This window comes from Artibeus jamaicensis, unplaced genomic scaffold (assembly GCF_021234435.1).
Source record: "Artibeus jamaicensis isolate MK-2021 breed Jamaican fruit bat unplaced genomic scaffold, CSHL_Jam_final contig_465, whole genome shotgun sequence".
Lineage (NCBI taxonomy): Eukaryota > Metazoa > Chordata > Mammalia > Chiroptera > Phyllostomidae > Artibeus > Artibeus jamaicensis.
Genome location: NW_026521843.1, coordinates 42,014,302 through 42,039,946, shown reverse-complemented (window position 1 = coordinate 42,039,946; position 25,645 = coordinate 42,014,302). Strand labels below are relative to the sequence as shown.

General features: G+C 36.6%; 1 protein-coding gene across 10 annotated transcripts in view; it reads right to left on the bottom strand.

Moving 5' to 3' along the window:
* EHBP1 (EH domain binding protein 1) overlaps positions 1-25,645 on the bottom strand; it is a 375,639-nt gene that overhangs the window by 112,910 nt on the left and 237,084 nt on the right. The gene's annotated exons all lie outside the window — the stretch shown is intronic.

The following is a 25,645-nucleotide window of genomic DNA, read 5'->3' as shown; positions in this document are numbered from 1 at the left end:
CTATCAGTTAAGAGTGTTGGCTATAGACATAAAATAGAGGCCCTCTAAAATAAAGTGAAAGGAGAATAATTAGTTATCCCTAATACTATTAAAGTTTAACTGCCACAGAGCTTATTTAAGAAAGACCAATGATGCCCCCACTTGACAAAAGCATGTTAGTGCTAAAAAATTAAAATAATCAACCCTATACAATTATGATTTATGCATTCACTGCTCCTGTGGGGAGACTACTAAAAAACACCAAGGATATAATATCTTACTTTTTATTAACTGTCAGATGAACAAATTATGTAAAAGACCATGAATCTAGCAAATGGTCATAAATGATCTCCTATACAAAATCAATGCTGAAAAATTCACAATATAAAAACCAACAAGTGTTGATTAATTTTGCTCAATATGTACTAGGTAAAAATGAAATTCCTAATATAGTAAAATATTTATCTTAGAAAAATAACAGCTCTCTTAACTATCAATCTAACATGTATAAAAATGAACTGTTACATCTTTTCACCTAGTGTTGACTTTTTAATGTGACTTTCAAATCCTTCTAGTCACTTAACTTGGAAGTAGAGTGGTGAGTAGTTTATGAATAAGCTAAGGGAAAAATGAACTGGGCACAAATACATCTTCTCTTTGATTTTCTATTACTTAAAGGATTGTTTCCATCAAAGTATTTTTATGATCCAGCAATTACTCTTCTAAGTATGAGGTCTGTCCATAAAGTATCCAGCCATGTACTATGTAAAAACATTTATTAAAGAAGATACAAGATACATGAAACACTGTACAAAGGACAATGACAACTTAGTTCCCTTCAAAGTAGGCACCTTGGCTACTTTGCCATCAGCTGCCCAGTTGTATTTTCCTGAAACTCATTGACAGTCTGAAATCTCTTCCCTTTCAAAGGTGATTTTAGTTTTGGGAAAAGCCAGAAGTTGCAGGGCACCAAATCTGGGCTGTACGGAAGCCGAGTCATCTAGGTTATTTGATGTTTCACAAAAAAACTCTGCGTGACATGTGATACACCAGCAGGTGTGTCGTCTTAAGGAAGCTGCCCATCACCAGTTGCCCACAGTTTTGGCTTTCTGAATCATCTGAATAGTTTCCATGGAGGAATGAAACCCTAATGTTCAACCTTAATGCAAAATTTTATATAGATTCATTGTTCTACTTGCTCAGTTATTTTGAAAATGAGAGCCACATAGTACACATGCTCACTCAATGGCATCTAACACCCTGACTAGTACAGTGAAGTCATCACTGTTCATGCATGTGCATTCCAGTCCACTCTCCTTGGCTGCCAGGTTACATCGATGTCACGCAAACCATTCTCATTATATTACCAATGGTTGTACTTTTTCTGGACATACCTCATATACCCCTAAAAATCTGATAACAGTAATTTAGAAACATATATGTACCCCTATATTCATTGCAGCATTATTTATATAGCCTGACATGGAAACAATCTAAGCATCCATAGACAGTTGACTGGATAAAGATGTGGTATATGCACACACATAATGGAATACTACTCAACCATAAAAATAATGTAATACTGCCACTTGTGACAACATGGATGGAGCTTGAGAGTTATTATGCCAGGTGAAATAATTCAGATGGAAAAAAAAATTAAAACTGTATAATGTGGAATATAAAACAAAAAATAACAAATGAACTAAATAGCCAAACCAAAACAAACTCATAGATATAGAAAACAAAATGGTGTTTACCAGAGGGAAGGAGGTGGGGGGAGGACAAATTGGGGTAAAGAGATCAAATATGTGGTAATGGAAGGAAGGAAACTAGTCTTTGCATGGTGAGCACACAATACAATATGCAGATAATAAATTATAACGTATACCTAAAATGTATATGTTATTAACCATTGTTACATTAATAAATTAAATTCTTAAAAATGAAAAATATTATTTTTCTCTATCAAATTATATTATTAAACCATTGCTTCATTCCAAGTATGGATAGCATGTACATGGATGGGCCAGGAATCTGCAACTATCGTTACACTGATTCATTCTAATCATCAGTAGCATAAATATAGGTAATGTACAAATGTGAGTCATCACCAATTACAATCTAAAGTGGCTTTCTGTACTTAACAATTAAGAAAAACTCACCATGTCATGATGATGAACATACTCTTATTTCTAAAAAGGCTCAATATGAAAAGGGTGAAAAAACTAAACTAAACTTTGGATTTATCCTAACATAAAACCCTTGTATTAAAACATCTCACAGGGATGCTTATTGGCAGTGCCAAGGAAAAGAAGTCATATGTATTGAAGAAACTGATGAAATCACAAGCCCTGCAAATGTTAGGTGCAGAGAAAGAAAATCCAAGTACAGCCATTATTCAATGAATTATTCACTTTCAGAACTACAGACCTTTGTTCTAATATTTTGCAGAGGATCACAAATACACAATTAAATTATTATTTTTTAAATATTTTATTTCTTTTTTCTTATTTTTAGAGAGAAGGGAAGGGAAGGAGAAAGAGAGGGAGAGAAACATCAATGTGTGGTTGCCTCTCACATGGCATGGCTCCCACTGGGGACCTGGCCTGCAACCCAGGCATATGCCCTGACCGGGAATAAAACTGTGACTGTAACCCATGCTCAATCCACTGAGCTACACCAGCTAGGGCCAGTTAAATTATTTTGAAACCTTTAATATAAATGAATGAAACTACTTGTTTCTTGCTATTGCTGGCTCCTGATTTTGTAGTAAATGTGTCAGGTTGCTTTACTTCTCCGTGTCAGTTCTCTGTTATAGAAAAACCAAAGGAACTTTTTAGCCAACCCAATAAAATGGGGATTATAATGGTACTTTAAGAGTGTTATTGTAGTATCAAGATTTGCTTCCCCCTCCTCCCATTCATTGTGGTCATTACTACACTCTTCTTCAATCACTCTGAACCATAATGACCTCTTTGCTATTCCTGTAAACCTAACATGGTCCCAATTTACTGCATTTGCACAGATTGTTCCATTTGCAGAGGTGCTGTGCTCTAAGATAATTAGTTAACTCCAATGCAATCATCTCCATAAGGGCTATTCTGATCACCCTACTGAATAATGCAACCTCATTACCATCACCCAATACTTAACTATCTTCTCATGGTCCACATATTTTATTTTGACTTATTTTGGCTTATTTACCAAAATATGCTTATTGTTAATGCTCATTACCCCTCCAGCCTCCTAAATAAAAGGGCTATGATGGCAGCAATTTCCATTTATTTTGTTTACTAACTGATCCCAAGTGTGTAGAATAGTTCCTGGAACATAGCAGGCATTCAGTAAATTCTGCTAAATGAATAAATTCATGCAAATACACTTAGCACAATGTATAGCACATAGTAACTACTTAGTAAATGTTAACTACAATTATTATTACTACTCCCAGTGCATTACAGGCACTTAAATTCCAATTTTTGAGAGTCTTTTGGAAACTTTGAAGGCCATGAATTTCTTCAAGATAGAAAAATTTTTTTCAAACAAAGCTTTAACTATGAGATAATCTTGATATTCTATGTGCAAAATGGGGCACCTGGAATTCTTGGCAATGTAACTACTTATGGGTTTGGTGAAAATCTCTGAATGACTTTGTAATTTATTGTTTTCCAAAGAAAGGAAGACACCAAAATCTGGCCATTAGCATAGAACCAAACTTTCAAATGTTGGAACAACTCTTAAAAACTTACATTTTTCTAATGACTAAATATATGAGAAGGCACCTTTATTTAACATATTGGGAGAGTAAAGCACAAATATTATAGTTGTCCTTTTTATGCACTGAGAGAGAGGAAATTTATAAAAGCTATTCTAATTATAACTTTATGATCAGAATAATCAGTTTGCTCAATTAGATGATCCTCCCAGTTCTCTCTCAATCAAGCCACTGCATAGATGAAACTGCAGTGATCTCAGTTTAACAGAGAACTAAAGTTAAATGTTGACCCTCATAATTACAGAGCCAGTTTGCAGTAGTGACGGTAGAGAAGAAACAGTACTTGAGACCTAGACAATAGTACTTATAGTTCTGTGTTCCAATGTAGATCATTTAAATACAGTATTTCTTTTAATAGAGCATATTACATATTAAAGAAAGTGGGGCCACCTAGTTATTCCTACTAACAATGGTAACAGGATCTTTTTCAGAAAACTGAGCCAAATAACTTGTTATAAAACTTCCCAAATTTTACTAGTTGTAAGAAATTTCAATTCCATTGTTTTCTGCTCTAGCCTTCTGACTACAGTCACTTTCTCCTTTGCTGTCTCCCCTTCTTCCGCTGATAACAAGCATATATTCCCCTTTAGGTAAATTGTTCTAAATAGTTTTCTCTCTCCACACTTTAAGCTGATTCACTCCCAGGATTCTATCACTTCCATGCAGATGATTCCCAAATATACATTTATAGTTCAAACTATCTCAAGTTGACATTTCCAGCTGGCTGTCTTTCCTGCCATATAAAATTCAAACTCAATATGTTCAAAAGCATAATTATAATTTTTCCTTACAACCTGCTTCATTTTCATCATGTTTGCAAATGATATTGCTATTGTTCCAATCATCTAGACTTTTAGTCTCAGAATCAGCTTTGAACTCAATCACCTATCACCTCTTACTAGTTAATTATCCTGTTGTTGGGATGTTTTTATAATCTAACTTCTTTTGCCTTGACTACTGAAAAATCTTCCTGACGGGTCTTCCTTCTTCCAAATCCTCCCTTATCTGACCCACTGTCATAGCAACAATATTCTTAAAACATAGGTCAAAGTCTCCAACGGCTCTCAAGGACATACCAAGTGATATTAAAATAATTCTGAGCATTGAATCTCAAGTCTTTTTCAACATACCTAAGATCTAGAATGATTCACCACTTTCTAAAATCACTAGGTTTTCCTATCTAGCACCCAGCACCTCGACTTTTGGTCTATGACTATACAGATTGTCACTCCTCTTAGAATGTCTTCTGTCCCAAGTACAACTGCTGTAATTCCCTCTACAATCAAGATTAAGTTCAACTGTCATCTTCCACATGAAATCCCTTCCCAACTCTCAGTCAGCAGAAGGCCTTTTCAATGTGCCTTTGACTCTGTGTCTCTTATAACATTTTTACTACAATATGTTCAGCTCTTCCCTCTCCAGAAGACTTGGAATCTATACCAAGGTGCTCCTGCTCCAGAGCCTATGCTCTTACGCAACATTTCACATTTTGAGATAATTTACTTTTAGGATCTTAGCAGAAACTGTATGTTTCTTGAAACCAGTGATTGCCTCAGTCAATTTCTTATCTTTTTTGGACCTTAGATCCCAAAAACCATGTACGTTAAATTAACTAATTCAAAAGGCAATTGATCCAAACAATTTAAACCCTAAAGCAGGGGTGTCCAACCTTTTGGACACCTCGGAAGAAGAAGTGCCTCTGGGCACCTCGGAAGAAGAAGAGTTGTCTCAAACCACATATTACATACATTGTGACACATAATCACAAAAATACTCAACATTTTTAAAATGGATTTAGGATTTTGTGTTTGGTTGCACCCCTAGACATCCTGAGCCACAAGCAGCCCATGGGCCACAGGTGGGACACCCAGCAAAATATTCTGTTAGTAAAATCCTTTGCCCATTCTGTTGGATTTTAGATTATTTATTAGAACTATATATAAAAAAAAGAACTATAACTAATTAAGTCCAGAACAATAAGATTACACACTACCATTGCTAAGTTGTAGGATATTTTGGTCTCCATACCACTAATCTAGGGGCCACATGATTATTGTAAATTACTATAAGTGGTAGAGGAAACTTTGGAAAAATCTTAACATTTGGTGAGCCCAAAACAACAGCACAGGTGAGAACAAGAACACTTATATGTGTACCATTCTGATTCTTTCCCAAAGTGTTTTTATTTGAGTAACTTCATTTTATTCTCATAGTAAAATTGAAAGTTAAACTTTGTTATTAGGCTAGAAGACAAAGATTATGCTGTTATTAAGATAGTACTGGGTGGAATGTCTACTTACATTAAACTTGGACTACCAATGAAATATAATTTTTTAAAAGCTAAACAAAATTTTTTTAGAAAACTTTCTAAGAAACCTCAAAAGGTATCCTCAAGCCAAGACCTGGACAAAACTAGAGAGCAAGTGAAGCTTTTGGTGCTACTTTTTTAAAGACTGGACTGGAACAGAGAGTTTAGAGGAAGATTTCACTTTGGTAGACTCCCAGAAAGCAATATTAGCCCCTCCACTCTCAAAGGTAGGAAAAACATGCAACAATAAAGATGAGAGAAAAACAAAGAACTAGAAAATAAGCATACAATAAAAAGAATCAACAAAGCCAAAACTTGCTTCTCTGAAAAGACAAAAATCAGTAACACTTCTAGTGTGACTGACCAAGATAAACAGAAAGAAACAAATTCTGAGAAAAGTATAGCTAAAAGAAATAAAAAAAAAAAAGAATTGATGGACACAGACAACAGGGTAGTGATTGCAGGGGGCAAGGAGTATAAGTGGAGGTGGAAGAGGGTGATAAATGGTAATAGAAAAAAATACAATGAAAAATTATTAAACAAAGAAATGGAAAATATGGATAGTTCTAAAACTTAAGAGAAACTGAATTTATAATTAAAAACTTTCCTATAAAAATATTCTACTTGGCTTCACCTATAGTAACACCGAACATTCAAGGAAGAAATGTCTCCAACCTTATACAAAATCTTCCAGAATAAGAAAAAACAGGCCCATCCCCCAAATCATTTAATGACCCTAACAAATCTTGATTCCATAACTCAATGGATAAGGCAAAATTAAGAGAAAATCTATCATGAATATAGAGACAAAAGTCTTAATGAAAATATTGGCACCTTGAATCTAGCAGTTTAAAAATTGAATTGCACTCTTCCAGGAATGCACATTTGATTTGACATTAGCAAATCTACTAAAGTAATTTGCTATATTAACACATTATAGAAAAGTTCCAGCCAAGGTGGAAGCATAGGTAGAAACCCACCGCTTCCTTGCACAACCAAAAGGAGGATAACAATCAAGCTAAAAGCAATAAACAACCAGAATGCCAGATAATCAAACTGCATAAAACTCCAAGATCCATGAAATTAAAGAAACAGTCAAACAGAACAACCAGACTAATAAGGCAGCAGGGAGAGAAACCACAAGAGGCAGGGGCAGCCCCTGCACATGAGGCTGGCTGTAGTGAGGGGGCAGACTATGTAGACAGGGCTGACTAAAAGAGAAACTGAGACTCAGAGGTAGCTGTGGACTGCAGTGGTTGCCCCAGTGAGAGAAACTCCCAGTCTCACAGAAGAGTCCACTGGAAAGTACACTAGAGACAAGGAGGCAAGCTACATTGTTCCCTCTCTGGCCCCTCCCCCACAAGCAGCCGCAGCACAGCAAGGAGGGCTGCTCTGCCCCAGTGAATATCTAAGGCCCTGTCCCCTTATCAGGTGCTCCAAGACAAAGCAATATGGCCCAAATGAAACAACAGAGCAAAGACTGAGAAAGAGAACTAAACCATGAGGAGATAGCCAACCCATCTGATGGAGAATTTAAAGTCCTGGTAATCAAAATGCTCACAGAACCGATTGAGCTTGAAAAATGAAAGAACAAATGAAAGATATTAAAAATGAAATAAAGCAAAATATTCAGGGAACCAACAGTAACAGAAAAGAAACCAGGATTCAAAGCAACGATTTAGAACAAAAGGAACAAATAAACATCCAACTGGAATAGAATGAAATACAAGAGTTCAAAAAAATGAAGAGAGGCTTGTGAACCTCTTTGACAACTTGAAACATTCCAATATCTGAATTACAGGGGTACCAGAAGGAAAAGAACAAGAGCAAAAAACTGAAAACTTATTTGAACATATAATGAAGGAAAATGTCCTCAATATGGAGAAGGAAATAGACTTCCAGGAAGTCCAGGAAGCCCAGAGTCCCAAAGAAGTTGGACCCAGAGGAACATACCAAGGCACATCATGATTACATTACCCAAGATTAAAGATAAGGAGAGAATCTTAAAAGCAGCAAGAGAAGAGAGGAGACAATTACCTACAAAGGAGTTCCTATAAGACTGTCAGCTGAGGAACAAGTATAAAGGACACATGGAGAAAAACTAGAGCGGGGGGTGGAAATGGAAGAAAGGTGGGAAGGGTTGAGGGGGTGGGCTGGGATGAGAGTAAAAGACAGAAAACTGTACTTGAACAACAATTAAATAAAAATTAAAAAAAAAAACCAATCAGCTGATTTCACATAAGAAAGCTTACAGGCAAGAAGGGGCTGGAAAGAAGTATTCCAAGTCATGAAAGCCAAGGACCTACATCCAAGATCACTCTATACAGCCAAGCCATCACTTAGAATGGAAGGGCAGATAAAGTGCTTCCCACATAAGGTTAAGTTAAAGGAGCTCATCATCACCAAGCCATTATTAATATGAAATATTAAAGGTACTTATCTAAGAAAAGATAAAAATAGGAACAGTAAAATGACAACCAACTCACGACTATCAACAAATGAGCCTAAAAAATAGAAGAAAGAAAAAAACAAAAACTAAGCACACAACTACAACAGGAACAGAATCAGAGAAATGGACATCACATGGTGGGTTTTCAGAGGGGACAGGGAAGAAAGGTATAGGAGGAAAAGGGGACAGGGAAGAAGAAGAAGAAGAAAAGTAATTGGTACACATTAAATAGACAGGGAGAGGTAAAAAATGATACAGGAAACAGAGAACTAAAAGAACTTACATGTACAATCCATGGACATGAACTAAGGAGTGGGGAATGCTGGAGAATCGGGAGGTACAGGGTAGAAGGAGAATAAGGGGGAAAACTGGGAAAACTGTAATAGCATAATCAATTAAATATACTTAAAAACAGATTATGGGGAAAAACAGGTATATATATCACCTAAATATTTAGCAAAAATATTTAGTAAAATGTAACATCCATTTATATCTACAAAATAATCCTGGCAAGCTAGAAGTGATATAAGATTCCTTAACTTGCAAACATCCTACAGCTGATATTATAGTGGTAAAACATTTAGTTTTTCCTTTGCAATTGAGAATTTATCACCACCTATATTCAACACTGTATCCATGTCCTAGCTATTGCACTAAGGCCAGAAAAAGATATAAAAGTATAAATATTAAAAAAAGAAACAAAATTGTGAAATTGTCATTATTTATAAATAATAAAACTAAGCATGTAGAAAATTCAAAAGAATCTACAGATAACTTTTAGCATTAATAAGAAAACTTAAAGAGGCTGCTGGATACAAAAAAATGCACAAAACCAACTGCACTCCTATACACCAACAAAAGCAGTTAGAAATTTAAAAATTCAGACCACTTATAGTGGCCTAAACATATCAAGTACTAAGGAATGAATTTACAAATAATGTACATAACTGTTATAAAAAAACACAATTTGGACTTCCGCCAAGATGGAGGCATAGGTGGATATGCCCTGCCTTCTCACACAACCAAGTTTAGAGACGACTAAATATTAGCAATAGAAAACACAGCCAGAACACAGAAAATTGAACTTTTCGGAAGTCTGTTAACAACAAATTCTTCAGTCTGACTGGTAAGGGGCAAAACCAGCAGCTGGTGGAGCGGGGTTGCACAGGAAAATTCGGTCAGACAGACTCAGGCCTGTGGAATCCAGGCGCAGGGTTGGACCTAGTGAGCGACCGATCGCGCAACTGAGCGAGTGACCTCGGGGGACACAGCGAGGGAGCAGGGCTGCGGGTTGACTGTGGTCACACATTTGTGCGCGGATAGACAAGTGAGGGAGTGGGTGATTGGACCGGAACACAGTGGGTCCCTGCGGCAAGCGGCAGTGGAGGGCTCCGCCATTTCCCTGCTCTGACCCCACCTCCACACACAGCATCATAACCCAGCGACTCTGAGTGGCCCGGCCCTGGTGAACCACTTAAGGCGCTGCTCCTCACCCAGCTGTGTGAAAAAAAACGAGGGGGTCGCCACTTCCCCGCTCTGACCACGCCCCCACATACAGCATCACAACCCAGCGACCTGGGAGTCCAAGGCTCCGCTCCTCACACTTGAAGGGCTCGAACAGACCAAAAATGGCTCAAGAATCTCAAAGCCCCAGAGCCTATAAATCTAAGCGATGAAGAAATAGCAAAACTCTCAGACACACAGTTTAAAACACTGGTCATCAGGATGCTCACAGAACTGGTTCATTATAGCCACAAATTAGACAAATATATGAAGGCGAAACTAATTGAAATGAATGGAATTGCACAGGACACCAATAGCAATGAAAAGGAAACTGGGACTCAAATCAATGGAGTGGACCAGAAGAAAGCAAATAATGGCCAAACAGAAAAGAGTCAAGAAGCAAGAATTCAAAGAAATGAGGAGAGTCTTAGGAACCTCCAGGACATCTTTAAACGTTCCAACATCCAAATTATAGGGGTATCAGAAACGGAAAAGGAAGAGCAACAAGTGGAAAACTTATTTGAACAAATAATAAAGGAGAATTTCCCCAATCTGGCAAAGGAAATAGACTTCCAGGAAATCCAGGAAGCTCAGAGAGTCCCAAGGAAGTTGGACCCAAGAAGGAACACACCAAGGCACATCATCATTACATTAGCCAAAATTAAAATGAAGGAGAGAATCCTAGAAGCAGCAAGAACTAAGGGGACAGTCACCTACAAAGGAGTCCCCATCAGACTGTCAGTGGATTTCTCAAAAGAGACCTTACAGGCAAGAAGGGGCTGGAAAGAGGTATTCCAAGTCATGAAATCCAAAGACCTACAACCAAGATTGCTCTATCCAGCAAAACTTTCATTTAGAATGGAAGGACAGATAAAGTGCTTCTCAGATAGGATCAAATTCAAGGAGTTCATCATCACCAAGCCCTTATTATATGAAATGTAAAAGGGACTTATCTAAGAAAAAGAAGTTAAAGAAACATGAACAGTGAAAGGACAACAAACTCACAGTTATTAACAACCACACCTAAAACAAAAGCAAACTAAAAAGGACAGCTAGATCAGGAGTGGAAACATAGAAATGAAGATTTCAAGGAGGGTTAGCAACAGGGGAGTGGGAGGAGGAGAAGGGGGGGAGAAGGTACAGAAAATAAGTAGCATAGACAGTAGACAGAAAATAGATGGGGGGGCAAGAATAGCATGGGAAATATAGAATCTAAAGGACTTGAGATACATGGTCATAAACTAAAGGGGGGGTAATGGTGGGGACAGGGGGGTAGGGTGGAGGGGAATGAAGGGGGGAATAGAACAACTGTAACAGCATAATCAATAAAAAAATAAAAAAAAACCAAACAAACCACAATTTACTGTGAGAAAATAAAGGAGAACTAAAGAAATAGAGAAATGTACTATGTTCATGAATCAGAAAACTCAATTTTGTAAAGATACTATTTTTTCCCAGGAAGAAAGGGCTAGCCAACAGACCTAAACCCTTTCTTCATGAGGAAATGGCCTTGGAGTTTCACAACATTTCCATGGAAATACACTGACTGAAGATCGATGTGAAATTCAGATGTTACCAGGCAACATTACTTTTATAAAAAATGATCCCAGTTTTGTGAACTGCATCTAAACTTGGAAACCTATCAATAAACTATAAATGTCTAGTAAAAACAAAGGCAATAGCCACCCTTCACTTAATGATTCTTGTAGCCAAATGTGTCCCTTGAGGGATATGATACAGTTACAAGTACGGGTTGTTACAAGATCCTGTGTTTTATAAGCCAGAGTAGTCCACACTTAGCCACCTGGTCTTGTCACCTCATATCGGAATAGCTCATGGAGAAGGAGGGAATATGGTGTTGCGTTCCTGACGCTATAATGCTAACATATGACACACATAACACCACACAGAAATGGCGTATAAACAGAATATACCAAAAAATTATCTTAAAAATCAGTAAGAAAAAGGTCGACCAGTAGAAAAATTGAATGTACATTTTACAAAAGGAGAAACCCAAATATCCAGTACATAAGAAAATTAACTCCATCACATTAGTAGTCAGAGAATCCCCCCAAAACACCACTACACACTACCCCCTGAAAAGGCTACAATTACCAAGTCTTATATTAAAATAAAATGAAATGAAATGAACAATAGCATGTGTTGGCAAGGTAGTATAGCAAGAGGAGTGGACAGAAAAACAGTATGGAAGCATCTACGATGGTGACTTTGAAGAGGTCCCTATCCTGTGACTATCATCCCGAGGTTTACAGCCTACAGAAGAGTATGCTTGCACAGAAAATAAATGTATGCTTACACATGTTCAAAATGTTCACAACAGCACTGCTTGCAATTTCCAAATCTGAAAGAATCCAAATATCCATCAACAATAAAACAGACTTGAAAACTGTGGTCTATTCAGATAGCAAGTACTATAAATGTGCATAGAAGCACATGTTGAATCCTAAAATATCCTATTTTACAAACAGAAACAGGTAAAAAATCATATATATGTGTGTGTGTGTGTGTGTGTGTGTGTATATATATGTATATATATATATATATATATATATATAATGAGATTTCACTTATATAAAATGAGAAACTAAACCATATTGCCTAAGGATTTGTACTTAAAACTATAAAGCCAAGAATAAAGTGATTTTACAAAATTATGATAGCGATTATCTCTAGGGAAGAGGAAAGTTTAGGATAAGAGGCACAAAAGCAGATAGCTTCTGGAGTGTTAGCAAAGATCTCACTCTTGTGTTTACACAATTTGAAAACAATTTGTTAAGCTATGTATTATGTCTTATGCACTTTTTTGTGTATACTTCACACACATGTTAAGCTTCCCAGCAAAAAGAATAATATTGGAATTGCTGGTTTTAAAGTGATAAAATAAAAATGGTGGCTTTCCAGTGACAACAAACTCACAACTATCAATTCACAAACTCACAACTATCAACAACTACCAAACCTAAAAAAACAAAAAGTAACTAAGCAAATAACTAGAACAGGAACAGATTCACAGAAATAGAGATCATATGGAGGGTTACCAGCAGGAAGGCTAAAAGTGGGGGAAAAGGCACAGGGAATAAGCATATTTGGTAGGTACAAAATAGACAGGGGGAGTTTAAGAATAACATGGGAAATGTAGAAGCCAAAGAACTTACATGTACGACCCATGGACAAGAACTAAAGGTGGGGGAGTACTGGTGGGCGGGGGAGTACATGGCAGAGGGGAGAAAAAAATGAGACAATTGTAATAGCATAGTCAATAAAATATGTAAAAGAAAACTGAACTAATAAAAAGAGGTCGTTTTCCAATTCAATTTGAAAATTACCTAATGGTACAATAACAAGGATGATGAGAAACAGCAATGTATCCTTTTTTCAGCATAAACTGGGAGACTTCTAATCCTGACCACAAATATATGGGACATGCTAACAAACACATCAACAGTTAAACTTCCCAAATTATCAGAAGAATAAAACATAAATAAAACAAAGAAAATAAAACTCATAGTGTAAAATTTTTAAATTAGAAAGCATAATATAAAATATGACGTCAGAACCAAACCCAAATATATCTAATAATTATGTAGAATTGAGAGTAGAGGACTTCCGCCAAGATGGAGGCATAGGTGGATGTGCCATGCCTTCTCACACAACCAAGATTAGAGAAAACTAAATATTAGCAACAGAAAACACAGCCAGAACACAGAAAATTGAACTTTTCGGAAGTCCGTTAACAACAAATTCTTCAGCCTGATCGGTAAGGGGCGAAACCAGCGGCTGGCGGAGCAGGGTTGCACAGGAGGACTCAGCCAGACACACTCAGGCCCGCGGAATCCAGGCGCAGGGTCAGACCTAGTGAACGACCCAGCGAGCGACCAGGCGAGCGACCGCGGGGGAGACAGCCGGGCCCAGGGCTGCGTGTTGACTGAGGTGGCGCATTTGTGCGCGGGTGGACAGGCGAGGGAGTGGGCGGTTGGACCGGGCTGGCAGGTCCCCACGGCAAGCGGCAGTGGAGGGCGCCGCCATTTCCCTGCTCTGACCCCACCTCCACATACAGCGTCATAACCCAGCGACTGAGTGGCCCAGCCCAGGTGAACCACCTAAGGCACTGCTCCTCCGCACCCAGCTGTGAGAAGCGGCAGAGGGGGTCGCCACTTCCCCGCTCTGACCACGCCCCCACATACAGCGTCACAACCCAGCGACCTGGGAATCCAAGGCGCCGCTTCTCACACTTAAAGGGCCAGAACAGACCAAGAATGGCGCAGGAGGATCTCAGAGCCCCAGAGCCAATAGATCTAAGCGATGAAGAAATAGCAAAACTCACAGACACACAGTTTAAAACATTGGTGATCAGGATGCTCACAGAACTGGTTCATTATAGCCACAAATTAGACAAATATATGAAGGCGAAACTAATTGAAATGAATGGAATTGCACAGGACACCAATAGCAATGAAAAGGAAACTGGGACTCAAATCAATGGAGTGGACCAGAAGAAAGCAAATAATGGCCAAACAGAAAAGAGTCAAGAAGCAAGAATTCAAAGAAATGAGGAGAGTCTTAGGAACCTCCAGGACATCTTTAAAGGCTCCAACATCCGAATTATAGGGGTACCAGAAGGGGGAAAGGCACAGCCACCAGTGGAAAACTTATTTGAACAAATAATAAAGGAGAATTTCCCCAATCTGGCAAAGGAAATAGACTTCCAGGAAATCCAGGAAGCTCACAGAGTCCCAAAGAAGTTGGACCCAAGAAGGAACACACCAAGGCACATCATCATTACATTAGCCAAGATTAAAATGAAGGAGAGAATCCTAGAAGCAGCAAGAGATAAGGGGACAGTCACCTACAAAGGAGTCCCCATCAGACTGTCAGCAGATTTCTCAAAAGAGACCTTACAGGCAAGAAGGGGCTGGAAAGAGGTATTCCAAGTCATGAAATCCAAAGACCTACAACCAAGATTGCTCTATCCAGCAAAACTTTCATTTAAAATGGAAGGACAGATAAAGTGCTTCTCAGATAAGATCAAATTCAAGGAGTTCATCATCACCAAGCCCTTATTATATGAAATGTTAAAGGGACATATCTAAGAAAAAGAAGTTAAAGAAACATGAACAGTGAAAGGACAACAAACTCACAGTTATTAACCACACCTAAAACGAAAGCAAACTAAAAGGACAGCTAGATCAGGAGTGGAAACATAGAAATGAAGACCTCAAGGAGGGTTAGCAACAGGGGAGTGGGAGGAGGAGAAGGGGGGAGAAGGTACAGAAAATAAGTAGCATAGACAGTAGATAGAAAATAGATGGGGGGGCAAGAATAGCATGGGAAATATAGAATCTAAAGGACTTGAGACACATGGTCATAAACTAAAGGGGGGGTAATGGTGGGGATGAGGGGTAGGGTGGAGGGGAATAAAGGGGGGATAGAACAACTGTAACAGCATAAAAAATAAAAAATTTTAAAAAATCAAAAAAAAATCAAAAAAGAGAGTAGAAATAGGCCCACACACAACAGAAGTGAAAAGGATGGACTTAAGGACTTGTGTGAAAAGACTGGTGGCAATATTAATAAATGAGACTTTTTTACATTGTGTTATCAAATGTGACAACATTTAGAAGATCTTCAGGAACTGGGGAATCATGAACAATGCATGATGTTATAAATCATGCACCAATTAAATATCCATTTGAAAATGCAATATAGATCAATGTATTGTTTCAGTTTCTACACTGCAAATAACCTAAACTATCTGTGACTTTCTGTGTAGTATTAAAAAAGACAATGCCCAATAATTTGAAATCTCTATTAAAATTCTCTTCTTTTTACAACTATGTATGAGTGAGGTTGAGTTTTCTTCATACACTTCAATCAAATAACATATTATAACATTAAATGCTGAGGTTGTATTCTGTTAGGCCAGGCATTAAAGTTTGGCAAAAATGGGATATAATTGATTTTTATTATTAAATTATTTTTGTTTTGGAAAATACACTAATTTTTATTAAAATGGTATTTATGTTAAAATGCATATAATGGCTTATTATTATTAAAAATAATATATATTAAAATTTCTCATTTTTAATTTCTAATATAACTATCAATAATAGCTATAATTCAAACAAAAATTTCTTGGGGTCTTCAATATTTTTTAACTTGGTAAAATACACATAATATAATGTATATCATCTTAACCATGTTAAAGTGGTATTAAGTACCTTCCTATAGTGCAACCATTACCATCATCCATCTCCAGAACAGTTTGTCTTACAGAACAAAAACTCTAACCATTGAATCATACTTTTCCATTTCCTCTTTCCCACAGACCCTGGCAACCACTATTCTACTTTATGTATATATGATTTTGACTACTCTAGGTACTTCATATAAGTAAAATCACACATATTTGTCATTTTGAAATTGGCTGATTTCATTCAGCATAATCACTTCAAGGTTCATCCATGTTACAGTATATGTCAAAACTTCCTTTCTAAGGCTAAATAATATTATATGTATTACACATTGTACATACCACATTTTGTTTATCCATTTATCTGTTGATAAGCACATAGACTGCCTCCGCATTTTAGCTAATGTGGAATGATGCTATGAAATTGGGTGAACAAATATCTTTTCAAGACCCTGCTTTCAGTTCTTTTGGGCATATATCCAGAACTGAAAATGCTGGATCATATGGTAATTCTGACTTAAGTTTTTGAAGCACTTTTATTTATTTTCAGAGAGAGGGAAAGAGAGGGAGAAAGAGAGGGAGAGAAACATCGATAGGTTGCCCCTTGCACTCCCTAACTGGGGAACTGGCTCACAACCCAGTCACGTGCCCTGATGGCAAATTGAATTGGTGACCTTTTAGTTCACAATCCTGCACTCAATCCACTGAGCCATACCAGCCAGGGCACGAACACTTTTTCTGTTTGTTTTTTTTTTTTTTCTGTTTTTTGATAGCAGTCATTCTAATGGGGTGTGATATGAAGTGATATCTGCATTGTGGTTTTGATCTGTATTTCTCTAATGATTAGCAATCCTGAGTGTTTTTTCATGTGCCTACTGGCCCATCCATACACTTTGTGTGTGTGTGTGTGTGTGTGTGTGTGTGTGTGTGTGTGTGTGTGTGAAATGTGCCTCTGGTGTTATAACCAAGATATCATTGCCAAGTCCAAGGTCATGAAGCTTCTGTCCTCTGTTATCTTCTAAGTGTTTTGTTTTAGTATATGAACATACACTTTTCCTACCGCCATTTATTGAGAAGACTATACTGTCAACATTTAATGAACTTGACCACCTTCTTTAAAACCATTTGACCGTATATGCAAGGGTTTACATTTATAGGCTCTCCATTCTATTTCATTGCTTTGTAAGTCTGTCTTTATGTCAGTACTGTACTATTTTGATCATTGTAGGTTTGCAGAAAGTTTGAAACCAGGAAGTGTAAGCCCTCCAACTTTGTTCTTTTTCAAGATTGTTTTAGCTATTCAGGGTCCCCTAAGATTCTATATGGCTTTGAGGATGAATTTTTCTATTTTTGCAAAACAGCTTTTTTAGAAATTCAATGGGAATTGCAGTGAATCTATGGATCTTTTTGGGTAAAACTCACGTATTTTAACCATACTGTCTTCTAACCCATGAGAACATCAGATATCTTTCCATTTATTTTATGTTTTCTCTAATTTCTTTCATCACAGTTTTCTACTTCTTAGTGTACAAGTCTTTTACCACTTTAGTTAATTCCTAAGGTTTTATTCTTTTCCATATGACTGTAAATAGAATTATTTTCTTAACTTCCTTTTCAGATTGTTCACTGTTACTGACAGAAACACAACAGATTTTTGTATGTTAACTTTATATCCTTTTATATCCTCTAACAGATTTTTGGTGGTTCTTTAGGGTTTTCTCTATATATGATCATAATATCTGTGCACATAGATAATTTTAATACTTCCATTCCAATATGGATGCCCTTTCTTTTTCTCGTCTACCTGCTCCAGGTACAACTTCAGTATGATGTTCAACAGAAGTGGGAAAAGTAGGAATCCTGGCTTTGGTCATAATCTTAGAAAACAATGTTTTCAATTATTCGTTTTTGGGTATATTTCTGCCATGAGTTTTTTAATATATGACTTTTGTTATCTTAATGTAGTCTCTGTTTGTTCCAAGTCTGCAGAGTGTTTTTATCATGAAAGGGTGTTGATTTTTGTTAAGTGCTTTTTCTATGTCTATCATGATAATTATGTGATTTTTATTCTTCATTATGTTAACGTGGTGGTGATTGATTTTTGTATGTTGAACCATTACTCCATTACAGGAATAAATCCCACTTGCTTGTGATGTATAATTCTTTTAATATGCTGCTGAATTCAGTTTGTTGGCATGTTGTTGAGGATTTGTACATCAATGTTTATCAGGGATATCAATCTGTAGTTTCCCTTTCTTGTAATGTTTTTGTCTGGCTTTGGTATCAGGGCAATGCAGGCCTTTTGGAATGAGTAAGAAAGCATTCCCTCCTCTTTAATTTTTGGAAAAACCTTGAGAACAATGTTTTTTCTTTTATAAATGTTTTGTAGAATTCACCAATGAAGCTATCAGGCCCAGGGCCTTTCTCTGTTTAAATATTTTTTAAAATATATTTTACTGATAACGTCATTACAGTTGTCCCATTTCCTCCCTTCATTACCCTCCACCCTGCACACCCCCTCCTGCTCACATTCCCCCCCTTTAGTTCATGTCCATGGGTCATAAGTTCTTTAGCTTCTACATTTTCCACATTATTCTTGCCCTCCCCCTGTCTATTTTCTCCCTACCTTCTATGTTACTTATTCTCTATACCTTCTCCCCACTTCTCCTCCTCCCACTCCCCTGTTGCTAACCTTCCATGTTATCTCCATTTCTATGGCTCCACTCCTGTTTTACGAGTCTGCTTAGTTTGCTTTTGTTTTAGGTGTGGTTCTTAATAACTGTGAGTTTGCTGTCCTTTCACTGTTCATATTTTTATCTTCCTTTTCTTAGATAAGTCCCTTTAACATTTCATAGTAAGGGTTTGATGATAATAAACTCCTTGAATTTGACCTTATCCAAGAAGTGCTTTATCTGCCCTTCCATTCTAAATGAAAGCTTTACTGGATAGAGCAATCTTAGATGTAGATCCTTGCATTTCGTGACTTGGAATACTTCTTTCCAGCCCCTTCTTGCCTGTAAGGTCTCTTTTGAGAAATCAGCTGACAGTCTGATGGGGACTCCTTTGTAGGTGACTGTCCCCTTAGTTCTTGCTGCTTCTAAAATTCTCTCCTTCATTTTAATCTTGGTTAATGTAATTATGATGTGCCTTAGTGTGTTTCTCCTTGGGTCCACCTTCTTTGGTACTCTCTGAGCTTCCTGGACTTCCTGAAAGTCTATTTTCTTTGCCAGATTGTGGAAGTTCTCCTTTATTATTTGTTCAAATAAGTTTTCCACTTGTTGGTCTTCCTCTTCCCCTTCTGTTACCCCTATAATTTGGATGTTGGAACGTTTAAAGATGCCCTGGAGGTTCCTAAGCCTCTTTTCATTTTTTTGAATTCTTGTTTTTTCCTTCTTTTCTGTTTGGTTGTTTCTTTATTTCTTCTGGTCCACTCTATTGATATGAGTCCCAGTTTTCTTTTTATCACTACTGGTTCCCTGTGCATTTTCCTCCATTTCACTCCATTAGTGTAGCCTTCATTTTTTCATCTAATTTGTGACCAAAATCAACCAGTTCTGTGAGCACCCTGATCACCAGTGTTTTGAACTGTGCATCTGATAGGTTGGCTATCTCTTGGTCGCTTAAAAGTATTGGCTCTAGGGCTTCAATTTGTTCTTCTGAGGCATAATTTTTTGATCTGGTCCCACCTGTTATGTATAAGGGGCGGAGCCTTGGGTGTTCACCAGGGCAGGGCATCCCTGTTGCTGGGTTGTGACACTGTATGTGGAAGCGGGGTGAGAGAGGGAACAATGGCGCTTGCTCTGCTCTTTCTCTGATTTCAGTCCCCTCTGCCACTTTCCACAAGCAAATGTGGTCCTTCTGGTGCTTGTTCCCGGGCGGTGGGCCTGTGTATGTTCTAGGACCCTGCAGGTCTTTCCAATGAACTCTCCTGTGAGGCTGGGAGTCTCTCCCTGCACCTCAATCACCACAAGTTTTTTCAGTGGGTGCTTTTAGGCTTTATTTCCTGGCGCTGGGGCCCTGGGGTGTATGGTCTGTCTCACTGCCCGTTTTTGCCTAGTTTATCTTCAAGCAAATTTGTGTCCGCGGTCAGCCAATTGCTTTGAGTGCCTCACTGGGTTGGGTCTGCTCGTTTCTTCCCCACACCTGCATCTGCCAACCACCAGTTTTTCCCACCATGACCCCTCTCTGCCAGCCACTGACTCTGCCCCTCTTCTGGTCTGTATGAATGGTTCGTTGTTGGACTTCCGTACAGTTCAATTTTCTGTCTGTTCTGGTTATGTTTTTGTTTCTCAATCTTTGTTGGTCCTTAAATTTGGTTGTGTGAGGACGCACCGTGTTTCCACCCAGACCTCCATCTTGGCTGGAAGTCTGTTTAAATATTTTTGATAATTGGTTCCATGTTCTTATGAATTATATATCTATCTAGGCTTTGTGTGTCTTCATAATTCACTCTTAGAAGGTGTCCAGGGTGTCTAATTTGTTGGCATACAGATGTTCATACTACTATCTAAAGCCCTTTTTATTTCTGTAGAATTGGTGGTAATGTTCTCACTTTCTGATTTTGGTAATTTGAGTCTTATTTTCTTAGACCATCTAGATAAAGATTTTCCAATTTTGTTGATCTACTATAACATTTGGTTTCATTAATTATCCTATCTTTTTTCAAAGACTTAATTTTTTCAAAAGAAATTTTGGCTTCACAAAAAATTTAGAAGTATAGAGATTTCTCGCATACCCCCTGCCTCTTCACACACACAACCTTTCCAATTGTCAACATCACTCACAATAATGGTAATTTGTTACCAAGGACAAACCTACATCAACACACTGTATTCACCCAAAGTCTATAGTGTAACTAGGTTCATTCTTGGTGTCGTGTATTCTTCAGTTTCAACAAATGTATCTACCATTATTTATACAGCATTTTTAAAATCCTCTGTGCTCTGTGTATTCATCCCTCCCTCTCCTTCTCCTGACCCTCTCACTGTCACCCTATTCTGGCAATCACTAATCTTTTTATTGTATCCATTGTCTTTTCCAGAATGTCATATAAAATCACACATTATTTAGTCTTTTCTTATTGGTATCTTTCATTTAGTAATATGCACTTAAGTTTCCTCTGTTTATTTTCAAGGCTTAGTGGCTCATATGTTTTTAGTGCTGAATAATATTTCACTGGATGTACCACAGTTTACTTATCCATTCACCTTCCAAAGGACATCTTGGTTGCTTCCAAGTTTTGAAAATTATAAATAAATCTGCTATAAGTATCCATGTGCAGGTTTTGGGGTAAATAAGTTTTCAACTTGTTTGGGTAAATATCAAGCAGCATAATTGCTGGATTGTATGGTCAGAATATGTTTACTTTTGTTTTTTTTTAAAAAAGCCAAACTGTGTTCCAAAGTAGCTATACCATATTGCATTCCCATCAGCAATGAATGTCAATGCTTTTGTTCCATATCCTTGTCAGCATTTGGTGTAGTCAGTGCCCAAATTTTGCCCATTTTAATAGATGTGTAGTGAAATCTTGTCATTTTGATTCCCCTGCTGACACGTGATGTGAAGCATCTTTTTATATACTTATTGGCAATCTGCAAATCTCCTTTGTGGAGGTATCCGTTAAGATCATTGGCCCTTTTTTTAAATTCAGGTTCTTTGCTTTCTTACTATTCGGTTTTAACAGTTAGTTGTATATTTTGGATAACATCCTTTTATCAGATGTGTCTTTTGCATATATTTCCTACCTGTTTGTGGCTTGTCTTTTCATTTTCTCCATATTGTCTTTTGTACAGCAGAAGTTTTTAATTTTAATGAAATCCAGGTTTTCTTTTCTTTCTTTCATGGAGTGTGCCTTTGCTGTTGTATCTAGAAAGGTATATCCCATACCCAAAGTCTTCTATATTTTCTCCTATGTTTTCTTCTAGGGGTTTATAGTTTTGTGTTTTAAATTTAGGACTGCGACTCATTTTGATATAAGTTTTGGGATGGGTGTGTGGTCTGTGTCTAGGTTCATCTTTTTCATGTGCTGATCTAGTTATTATACTGCTTTTCAATTCTCTTTATTTTTACTCTAATATTATGTCCTTCCTTCTCCTAGTTTTAAGTTTAGTTTGTTCTTTTTCTAGTACCTTAAGTTGTAAAGTTAGGTTGTTGAATTAGGATTTAAAAAAATTTTTAACTTAATGATTGATTTTATTTAACCCAACATATTCAAAACATTGCCATTTCAATATATGATTCATTCTTAAATCATTAATATGTTTTCTATTCTTGGTTTGCGCTAAGTCTTTAAAACTCAGTGTGCAAACCAAATTACAATAATATTTTACAATAATAATTTTTTAAATGTACTAATCTCTTAAATCGTGTAAAAGAAAAAGCAGAGTTAAACACTGTGTTAAAATAATGCTAGCTTCTAGAATAACCATGTATTTGATCTTTACTGAGATTTTTACTTCTTCATATGGTCTCAATTTAATATATAATGCCCTGAAAGGACTTTCTTTAGCATTTCCTGCTGGGCAGCTCAAGTGGTAACAAATAACCTCAGTTTTTATTTATCTGAGAATGTCTTAATTTGCCCCCAACCTTTGAAATAAATTCTGTCAGATACAGGTTTTTTGATTGGCAGTACTTTTTTTTTTTTGTATTTTGAATATAATGGCTGTCTTGTGCCCTCCAAAGTTTCTAATGAGAAATCTGCCATTCATCTTATTGTGAATCCCTTGCATATGACAAGTTCACTTCTCTCTTGCTGATTTCAAGATTCTTTGTCTTTCAACAGTGTGCTTAGATTGTGTCATGGTGTAGATCTCTTTGAGTGCTTCCTATTTGAATAACTGATTTTCTTGGTGTTTATATTCATAACTTTCCTCAAACCTGGGAAGTTGTCAGCCATTATTTCTTCAAATAATCTCTCTGCTCCTTTCTCTCTTCTCCTTCCAGGATTTCCATAATGCATATATTGATATACTTGACAGTGTCTCACAGGTCCCTCTATTCACTATTCTTTTTCCTTTCTGTTCCTTAGATGCTATAATTTCCATTGTTCTATCTTCAAGTTCACCAACTGCTCTGCTTGCTCAAACCTGCTATTGAATCCCTCTAGTGAATTATTAATTTCAGTTTTTGTATTTTTCATCTCCAGAATTTGTTTTTGGTTTCTTTTTAGGTTTTCTCTTTATTGATATTTCTATTTTGCTCACACATCATTTATTTGTTCTATTTTTTTCGCATCTTCTTTTAATTCTTTGAGCATCTTTAAGACATCTATTTAAAGTATTTGTCTAATAGGTATACCATGTGATCTTTCTCAGGGACAGTTTCTGTTGGTTAATTTTTTTCCTATAAATAGGCCATGCTTTTATTCTTTTCTTTGCATGCCTTGTGATTTTTTTATTCAAAACTGGATATTTAAATGTAATAATTTGGTAACTTTATGTGAAATATCCCTTCCTCAGAGTTTGTGGGATTTTAATTATTTAATTATTTTAGGATGTTTCAATGTTGTGGGTTAGCATGAGATATAAACTTAAAGCCTTTTCAAGTTTTTTCGGAGTCTGTACCTTTCTCTGGCCACACATGGTGATTTTCTTATTTCTCCTGTGTTTGCAGTTGATTTTGAATGTACTTTTTAAAAAAGTCGGGCTCCCCAAAGAGAAAAAACAAAAATGAAGTATGGGGGTGGAAAGCACCAGCCTTTTAAGTCCCCTAGAACTTGCTTTAGTCTGAAGGGAAGGGGCCTGCAACAATGGTGTGAGTGTGTATGTGTTTATAACAATGTCTGGACACCTTTATGTATGCACTTTTGCCAGCAGAAGCTGCAATCAGCAATCAGAATACAAATCTCAAATATATGGAAGATTAAGATCCTTCTTATCACGATGGTTCCTGCAAGCTCTGGGAATAAGTGCATAGCTGCCCGCCATAGGGATGGGAGGAGGAAGACAAGTAGCCATTGTTGAGCTAAAATTGATCACAATCAACCACAGTTTAGCAACTAACCCTTCCCCTGGAAGTTGAAAGGCTTCAATAGATTCCAGACTGCCAAAATGGAACAGACCAACTCCGTCAGTTCAACTGTTGTCTAGATAAGGTGACAGATTTCTGTTGTTTCTTACTCCATCATCTTCCTAAAATCCTCTATCTCCTTAATAACTTTTTAGGAGTATCAGGAGTATAAGGAGGTTCTGAGACAAAAAGGTTTCAGAAACATTGTTGTAGACAGTGCATAAATGTAGATACGGGAATTACCATATTTTTAAGTGACCAAATCAACCAACATCAGCTTTTAGTGTTAGAATCATTTAAAGCACCAAAATCAAAGTACCGATTTCAAAAAGATTCTTCTTGTGCCCTGGCTGGTGTGGCTCAGTGGTTGAGTGCTGGCCTGTGAATCAAAGGGTCGTGGATTCAATTCTCAATCTAGGGCACATGCCTGGGTTGTGGGCCAAGTCCCCAGTGGGGTAACATGACATGCAACCACACACTGATGTTTCTCTCCCTCTTTTTTTCTCTCCATTCCCCACTCTAAAAAAATAAATAAAATAATAAATAAATAAATAAATAAATAAATAAAATCTTAAAAAAAAAAAAAGAAATTCTTTTTTTACATGGATTTTTCCTGTAAAAAAAATAAATAAATAAAAATAAATTTTAAAAAATCTTAAACAATAAATAAATAAAATCTTAAATAAAATTTTCTTTTTTAATATTTAATTCTTATTTTGTCATTTATTTAAATAAGTAAATAATAATTTCTTTAATTCTTATTTTTATTATTTATTTAAATAATAAATAAAATCTTAAATAAAAAATTCTTTTTTTACAGTGATTTTTCCTGTAAAAAATAAATAAAATAAATAAATAAAATCTTTTTAAAAAGAAATTCTTCTTGCTGTAGCACTAATAAAGAATAAAGAGGCTGAAGAGATGAATACAGGGATTTTTGATGTTTGCGGGGTGTATTTATATCCAAGATGTGTCCTTATGTTATAATGTCTAGCCACTAATGAAAGTAAATACACTGTAATAAGTTTGTAATAAGTTTGCTAGGAATAGAAAATTAATAGTGTATAATTGATTCCATGCCTATAAAAATGACAAAAAATATGAAAAACCCATACTATAATAGAGTATTTCCACTATATAAATGTCCCACTTGTACTAACAGCCTTTAATATAATTATTTCTTTAAAACTTACTACTATAGGTATAAATCAAGGAGTGGTAGTCACTATTACATAGACAGTAATATCAAAAAGAGTACAGTTGCAAAAAAAGCAACAAAACAAAATATATCAGAATGCTTAGAGACATTCCTCTGTGTATCTTTCCTGTTCTTACACATCTTCTGGACTGTCCAAAACTGAAGTCGTGACCATCCTTTATCAGGTCATTCTTCACAGAAAAGCAAACCAG